Here is a 9116-nt window from a genome sequence, read left to right as displayed (position 1 = left end):
ATCCTGGATTGTAAGTATTTGAAAATGGGTCATTCCGAGCCTGACCCATGGCCTTCACTTCCTCCTCCGGTCTAGTCTCTGTGCATTCCTCGCTGTCATGTGGCCCTCCATAAGTCACACACTCCAATTTGGCAACTCGACCACCAATCTTGGTAGTCTTCATTTGATTTTGAATCTCATTCATTTGCTTGGAGAGTTGCTTGTTGGAGGCCATGAGCTGATCATAAGCCTCAACCTCTAGGACCCCTCTTCGGGATTGGCGTTCATTACTTGAGTTCATGGCCCTTATAGCCATTTTTTCAATCAACTCGTACCCCACTTGTGGAAGTAAGGCATCGAACTCACCGTTTGAAGCCGCATCCAAGCCAAACCTCGAAGAATATTGGAGACCATCATAGAACTTTGCTACTTGTTCCGCTTGGGTGAGGTTATGTTGAGGACACCTCCTCAAGAGCTTTTTGAACCTTTCCCAAGCTTCATAGAGATTTTCATCGGTGGATTAAGCAAAAGTCATGATGTCATTCTTGAGCTTTCTCAAGAGGGCTCTTGGAACAAACCTTGTGGTGAATTTCTCAGCCTAGTCCTCCCAAGATGTAATGCTACCTTGGGGTTGTGAATTCAACCACTCTTCAGCAGTATCCCTCAATGAAAAAGGGAACAAACTCAAGCGGATGGTGTCCGCTGAAACATTCTGAACTCTGTAGGTGTTGCAATTGCGGATGAACCGCTCCATGTGTGCATGAGGATCTTCAAGAGCACCTCCACCGTACTGATTTTGGCTCACCAAATTGATGAATGTCGGCCTCAGCTCAAAATTTCCCGTGCCATCGGGGGAAACTATGCTGCCCGGATAATCGTAGCTCATGGCAGCCGAGGTGAGGCCTCTAAGAGAACGATTGACATTCTCCACTTCTTGCTCTTGAAGTCTTTGAGCAATAGCCTCATTCACTCTTTGTTCAATGTGGGCTTGCAATTCCTCCTCCATCATATGGGCAGCCATGGCGGCTATCTCAGCAGCTCTTTGCTGAGCTCGACGACGATGGAGGGTACGTTCAGGCTCCGGATCAAACTCCAATGGATCCGTGCCAAGCCTACCTTGCATAAACTGAAATACACAACCAAAGAAAGGTTAGTAATACCTGTTCAATGCAATGAAAAACTACAAACTTGTAACTTAAACCGAAAACCACAAACAGTCCCTGGCAACGGCGCCAAAAACTTGTAGGGTCAATCTGCAAGTGCACATATATCTCCGGGTTTTAATATCGAATCCACAGGGACCGTGAGTGAGAATTGTGGTTTAAGCTCAAAGCTTGTGAGTTTGAAAGCAAATAAAATTCAGTTCTTGGATTTGTTTGTTTGTGACAAGAGTTTGCAAAATAAGCAATAGTAAAGAAAATGAAAATATCAATTGATGAAAATGCTTTGGGTTAATGTTCATCCAATCCTTCCTAGACAACCTACCCTATGCAATTGAAACCTTGAATTATTCCCTTATTGTTATAGCCTAGATATTCACTCATTGATTCCTCACATGAGCAATTCTCCCATACTAAAAGCTAAGCCCAATTCCTTGTGTACTTAGTCATTTATATGAGGTTTATAAGCATGCAATTTTCAGGCCAACAAAACCAATCCCTCACTCTATTCCTAGAAGCAAGCAAAGAGAGGTCAATTCCAACCCAAGTCCCCAAATTACAACAATCTTCCAATATGATTGCAATTTAGCCTTAAGCAAGGGTGCACCCAAGCTTATCATGCATAAAAGAATTGAAAAATAAGGTAGATTCAAGAACAAGGGCATAGGGATAGGAATTAAGACTAGAAATTCATGAACTCACATTGAACCCAAAGCAAAAGAGAGTACTAGCCACTCATGGCTAGTGAATCCATACAAGAAATGTGAATGAAACGTGGAAATTACAAGGTGGAAGCCTCTCACAAGCCCCAAAAGCAATCCCTAAGCTTCAATACTTGGTAAAAATCTCAAAGAAAATCAGAAGTTCTTGACAAAATGGCCTAAGCCTTATTTATAGGCAAAAATGGTCGAGCTGGGGCGCTCAAGCGCTGCCCTGGGGCGCTTGAGCGCCCATGAGGCAGAAGCAAAACTCCAGCTTATGGAGTGTTGGCGCTTGAGCGCCAAGTGAGGGCGCTTGAGCGCCAGCTGCACGCTCTTGGTGGCTTTTCAGCTTTTTGTAACCCCCCTTTGAATGCTTTCTTCAATTCCTTTGCATCTTGGCCTTCCTTTTCCATAAGTTACCTGCTGCAGCACTAAAGTACCAAGACAAGGAGTAAAATCAAGAAATTCAAAGGGCTTTTAACCACCTTAGTCCCCACAAAATCATGGCAAAACTCATGCAAGTCCTAAACTCTATAAAAATGCAAAAACAACCCTCATAAAACCATAAATTACTAAAACTTGACTCAAACTCAAATAAACACAAAAATGCATGAGAATGCATGAAACACTACATGAGACAAAGAAAAAGACTCAAAACAGTCAAAGAAATGACCCTAAAACCACTACTAACATAGGGTCATCAGTAACACTATGTCGTTCAATAGTTAACAAACTTAAATGATGATTACACAATGAGATTGATTGATTGTTTGAACATAACACTAAATGAAAAGCAAATAAACTAACGGAGAAACAACAGGTATGAGGAATTGTTGGGATTAGACTTCATTGTTTGACCTTTTTGCATTCTAGTGATTCAAATACATAACATGTTCAAGCATATGACTCATCTACACCAATTCAACCCTACGTCATCGATGTCTCGCATGAGTGGATATCAATAACTCTCTAATCCTAAACATTGATGTCTCACATGATTAAGAAAGAAAGTTATCATAAAGTTTGGGTGTTTAGTGACTAACAAACCTAACTCTATGTCTAGCAATTAGGATTATTAGGTGATTAACTCTAGTTCGGACTCAAACGTTGTAGCTTTCGCTCACAAGTTGAATCAAACAAAATACCATAGGTGATCAATCTAAGATATAGCATGAAGATCAAGAGAAAACCACTAATTCAACAACTAAACATGCTTTATATTGAAGAGAATCACATAGAGAGCATAAGTATCATACAACTACATCAAATCCCAACAAAAGAGAGATTAGCTATCCATTTTCATGGATAGCTTTACAAATAGAGAAGAAGAATGAGAAGAACCGAAACCGTCGCGATGTCTCACCGCCGAATCCGACCTCCGGAGCTTCTTCTCTAGCCTCCTAAGCCTTTCTCCTTGTCTCTCAAGTGTTTCTCTATTTGGGTATTGTTGGTAAATCCGCAAGTGTACGGAATCCACCCGGTTTTAAATATCGAACCACAGGGATTGTGAGTGACTAAATTCAGTTTAAGCTTTGAGTTTGAAGGTTGGTTTTATTGAAAAAGAGATATGTTGAAGTAGTAATAAGGAAAAAGGAAAAATAAAAAGACAATTCAGAAAATAACATGCTTTGGGTTCTTGTTCAACTAGTCAATTTAAGCACATCATTCTAAGCACATGAACTCATGAATCTCTCCTTGATGATATAGCCTAGTTACTCACTTATTGATTCCTCACATAAGCAATTCTCCCATACTAAAAGCTAAGCCCAATTCCTTGTGTACTTAGTCATTTATATGAGGTTTTAGATCATGCAATTCCTAGTAGCAAGTATAGAAGGGGTAATCCCAAATCGGTTCCCTAATCTATAACAAACTTCCGTTCTGATTATAGAATAGTATAAAGCAAGCATACATACAAGCTTAGATTGAAATTCAGAAAATGGGATTCAAGGGAAGAAGAAGAACATGTGGGAAAGAACTTAAGATTATAACTCAAATATAAAAAGTCTTACAAAGAAATCCAAAGCAGAAGAAGAGAGATTAGCCAAGCCATGCTTGGCTAAAAACCTGAATTACAAGCTTAGAAGCCCTCTCACCCTCTCCTAGATGCTCCTCTACCTCTGAGTTTATGTAAAAATGAAAGTAGTATCCAAGATTCCAAAAGAAAATTACTAAAATCCTATTTATAGGAAAAAATCACGAGTCTGGGCTGTTCCTAGCGCTCAGGAGCCAATTCAGAGCGCCTGAGCGCCAATTCCATGCTGAAAAAGTGCCTCTGGAAGGTAATTGGCGCCTAGGCGCCAATTCAGAGCGCCTGAGCGCCAATTCCAGAGCGCCTGAGCGCCAATTCAGAGCGCCTAGGCGCCAATTCCAATTTCTGGAACAGGGTAATTGGCGCCTAGGCGCCAATGGAGCATGCCTAGGCGCTCAGACTCGCTAGAAAGTCCCTTGATCTTCATTTTAACTCCTCTTTATGCCTCTTTAAGCCTCCCTTCAATTCACCAAGCTTCTTGACCTTCCTTCTTCTTCAGTTTCAGACCTGATTACTCTCATCAAAGCTCAAGGAAAAATATCAAGAATACCAACCATTTAATTGCACAAGGGACTCAAAACTAATAGCAATTAACAAAAGACTCAAAACTATACTAAAATGCAACTAAAGTCCTTATAAAACTACATAATTACTAAACTAATGCAAATGCACAAATAAAAGTAAAAATGCATGAGAATGCATGAAACACTACATGAGACACAAGAAAAAGACTCAAAACCTACAAGGAAAAACCCTAAAAACATCATATAAACCCGGGTCATCAGGTATGTGTAGAAATGAAGAAAAATGGCCAGCTTTTTGATAAAATTCGAGTGCCCTGTATTTATAGTGTTTATGGCTGTTTCAGATGCTTCAAGATTGCTCCAAGCGGCTTCAAGCATGCTTTTCTTCATGGTGAAGAATTCTCCACCGTCTTAACAATGCTTCAAGCATGCTTCAAGCAATCTTCACTGGAAAAGAACATCTTTGCTGTAAAATGATTGCTTCAAGCATTGTTTGAGCAATAAGCAATCTCCCTTCTGTAATTCCTCTACTTCAAGCAAGCTTCAAGCTTAAGCCATCTTCACTTCTGTATTTTCACTGCTTCAAGCAAACTTCAAGTATCAAGGAACCAATGCTTTCCTACAAAATATAGGGATTAAACTAGTATTTGACATGAAATCTAACCTAATACTAGATTTATAATAAACTACTAAAATGAGGGTTAAATGATATATAAATGAAGCACACTCGTCAGATAAGTGCCCAAAATAAGAGTGAAAATACGTAAAATTGGCACTTATCAGGTGGCAAGGTGGGGAACGTTGGAAGTGACATGCACAGGTTGTTTCCTCCTCGTATCGTATGGTAGGGTCTTGATGTGATAGGGTGGGATTAGTAGCTTGATTCGTGGCAGGAATTGGTTGGTAGAAAGGGGGTGCAGTGGTAGGATTGTTCAGGGTTAGGGAGGCTAGGAGATAGGTCTCAAACCTCGTATTATGTGGTGTAGTACAGTCAGGATTTATGGTTGTGGTCCCAGGATCACTCTCCTCCTCTGTTGGGGTCGCATTCATCGTACCAACTTTCTCCGGCTGCATTCCAGCAACGATGGAAGTCAAGGATCTGGCATGTGGGACCATATCTTGGCTTGGATTTATCATAGGCTGCAACAACTCATTCCTGTCGGCATTTACGCAGATCATGTCCTATTAAACCACAATTATAATAGTAATCTTGCAATTTTTCATACCTAAAGTGCACCCAGCTTTTGGGTTGATTTTTCCTTGGGACCCAGACGCCGGAAGAGAGGGGGAGCTTGGTGTTTACTAGGACTTTAACCCTTAGGAAGCTTCTCAGTAGTTGGGAGTTGATGCACGGGTTCTCCACCTCTACTATAGTACCAATGTTGGTTGCAATCCTGGAAGAGTTGCTGGTATTCATAGTTGTACTCCATGGATTTGGACCCAGAAGAGGATAAGGTCAAAGTTGACCTCATTAAGGGATATTTCTGGAGTACAATGTTGTAAGCTCAGGAGCTAGCCCAGGTCCAGCCATGGTGAACCCTTTATAACTCTAAGGGCCTCCTCTTTGTTGGGGAACTGAAAGAGGTAGAGGTTAGGGCCAAGATTTGTTATCATCAGTCCAGTGGGTTTTCCCCAAGCCTTCTCCAGCATCTCTCCGACCACAACTCTGTTGATGGTTTTGTCCGCCAGGATTTCTCCAAGGAGGGAGGCCTTCGTGTTCAAAGATTGACTTCCTTCATCCAGGTCAAACTCCACAGTGGCTCCATCTGCATCAAGTGGACATTGGTTGTTCATCTCTCGGGATTATGGGGGTTAGTAACGGGGGTAGAGAGGGGAAGGAAGCTTTCTGGGTAGTAGATTTTGCAAGAGAAAGGTTTAGTATTTGTGTTCTTTGTGTGAGTACGGAGTGGTTGAATATTGTGAGGCATTTACGTATGAGTGTGTTGGGGAATAAATAGTGAATCTAGGGTTGGTGGGTATTGGTGTTGGTGAATATAAATGGGGTTGTGGATAAACAAGGCATTAATGTGTATGGGGATGTGTCGGTGAGAAGGGGAAGTAATGACAAAGATTATGGTGGAAGCGGATTGGGGGGGTGGTGAGATAAATGCTCCAACCACTGCATCGAGTAGTGAAGTAAAATCATTACTCTACCATTGAAGGGGAGTGAAGATCTCTTACCAGGAAGAGAGAAAAGCTCCTACCCCGAAGAGAAAAAAAAACTTGTTCTTGAACATCCTTTAACCTTCTTCAATCTATTCTCCTTTATCAATGACCTAAGTTTTGCAGCATTATGCCAATTCTTGTAGTTTATGGTTATGGAAGATTGATCATTGGATTCTGACTTTTTTTTTTTGTCAAATGGGTTCTGACTTCAGATTCTCAGTAGTTGTAGACCAATGAATGAGGCTCATTGTTTATCCTAAAGGAGCTTGTTTATTAAAAAATCTGGATAGCCCAAAGTTGTAACTTCTCCCGTCTACACAAGGCCAACAAATCGGAGCCATTTGATCCAAAATAGCATCCAACCCACATAACCGGGAAAAAAGTAAATTAAGTGAATTTATAATTTTAAAAATGAAGTATTAATTATTAATATATGATATTGCTTTAACACTTTAGAAACAATTTTCAAAAAAACACTTTATAAACAAAAGCGAAAATTTAAATTTAAAATTATAATAATTTAAAGAAAAATATCATTAATAAAATTTAAACATGTGTAACTTAAGACAAAAATAATTATCCATTTTAATATTTCTTATTTAAAAACTTTATTAATAAACATATATAAATATCCAATAGATGTATTTAAAATAATTTTTTGTGCAATATTTATCAACTAATAGCATCTAGTCAATAATTAACCTTTTTCTTAAACTCAATACTTAATTCTTAATAAATTTGGTATAAATAAAAAGTAATAATTTTTTTTATCAAGTTGTGATTAATTTTTTTTTAAATAATAAAATTATAATATTTCATTTTTATATACGAGAAATTGAAAAGTTGTAGAGTTAGTGATTTACATGATTAATTATATAAGTTTAATAATTAATAATTAATATTTTTATTAATTTAATGGATTAATAGAGTAATTTTTTCACCTTTATATAAATTAAGCAATAGAGTAATTTTACATTTGAAATTAAAATAATTTATATATATATGTATATATATTTAATATAAAATATCATTGATTAAATTATTTAAATATTTGTAACTTTAAAGGAAAAAAACTAATTCATCATCTTATAATTGGTGAAATCAATTTTATTAATATATATATATATATCATTTTCTTGAAAGAATATACATATATCATTTTCTTGAAAGAATATATATATATATATATCATTAAATGTGTTTAAAATACTTTTTTTTAAATAGTTATTAGCTGATAGCATCTAGTCAATAATACATTTTTCTTAATATTTTTTTAATATAAAATACTAGTAGTTCTTATCTTTCAAAAAAAATATTTTTATATTATTTTTTAATTTATTTCTTAAGTTGCGATTAATAATTATTATTTAAATAATATTATAATTTGTTTTGTAAATGAGAATTAGAAATTTTTTAAATCACAAGTAATTTTTGTTTTTGACCCAAATCACTAGTAATTAATATAGTTAACAAAATCTTTTCCAAAAAATATAGTTAACAAAATAAAATATTATTAATAATAAAATAAAATTGTTATTAATGTAAAGGTCAAGTCAATTCTACTTATATATAGTATATTATTAACTAATAGCATCTGGTCAATAATGAACTTTAATACTTTATAGTACCTAGTTTTATTTTATAATTTTTAAAAATAATTATTATGATAATAATATTAATACTTATTTTTATATATGAGAAATTGAAAAAGTTGTACAATTTACAATTAATATTTAATATAATTAGTAATATTAAAGGTTATCAACAACTAATTAATATCGTTTTCAAAAAAAACAACAACTAATTAATATCATATCATATGCATGAAATCAAATTCAATTCAATAAAAACTTTACCATAAATTTAACATAAACATAATATTTTGAAAGTATTTTCTTCTTTATATCAAATGTTACCAAATGTATCAAATAATGTTATTTTTTAAATAATCTAATTTACTTCCCATTATGTGATTTATTGCCAAATATAACATAATTTTCTCTTATATGGAAATGTACTCACGTGTAAAAAGGGTAAGAAAAAATCATGAACCTTTAAGATTATAATGACATTTTTAAATCTAACAATCATAGATTGGATTGGAACGTGGAGGGTAGCATTGCAAATTAAGAGGAAAGACGAGGGCAAAGATGTAAAAAACGAGGTAAGTGATGACGGGTGGGACCGTAACGTTTATAAATGCGCAGAAAGCCGATAAGGAAACAAAGATAGCGACTCGCAGCAATCACGCCATAGACGTTAATGCAACCAAAGTGGAAATCGGATAGTAATAAATCAAAATATCAACAAATTAAATTAATGAAAAAGACCAAAATTTCATGCTAGTTACAATTTTTTAGACATTTTTTTCATAACATTTCTTTTTGACCGGTCAAAAATTCATGAGAAATCCACTAAATTACATGAGTTACAATTTCAACTTTGAATTTAGTGAGACTTATATGAATTTTAACCTATGAAAGAGTAAGTGTTAGAAAGAAAATGTTGCTGACGCGCTAAAATATCCCACCAGTGTTGGGGAAGTGAGTGAGTT

At 36.0% G+C, this 9116-nt stretch overlaps 1 non-coding gene across 1 annotated transcript; it reads left to right on the top strand.

Moving 5' to 3' along the window:
- Window positions 1–425: 425 nt before the first annotated feature.
- Window positions 426–532, top strand: LOC130734846 (small nucleolar RNA R71). Its single transcript, XR_009018185.1, has one exon. It is a non-coding gene; the product is annotated as a small nucleolar RNA R71 (small nucleolar RNA).
- Window positions 533–9116: the final 8584 nt, after the last annotated feature.

Source organism: Lotus japonicus, chromosome 1 (genome assembly GCF_012489685.1).
Source record: "Lotus japonicus ecotype B-129 chromosome 1, LjGifu_v1.2".
Lineage (NCBI taxonomy): Eukaryota > Viridiplantae > Streptophyta > Magnoliopsida > Fabales > Fabaceae > Lotus > Lotus japonicus.
The sequence above is the reverse complement of the archived record's forward strand: the minus strand, read 5'-3'. Positions and strand labels throughout refer to the sequence as shown.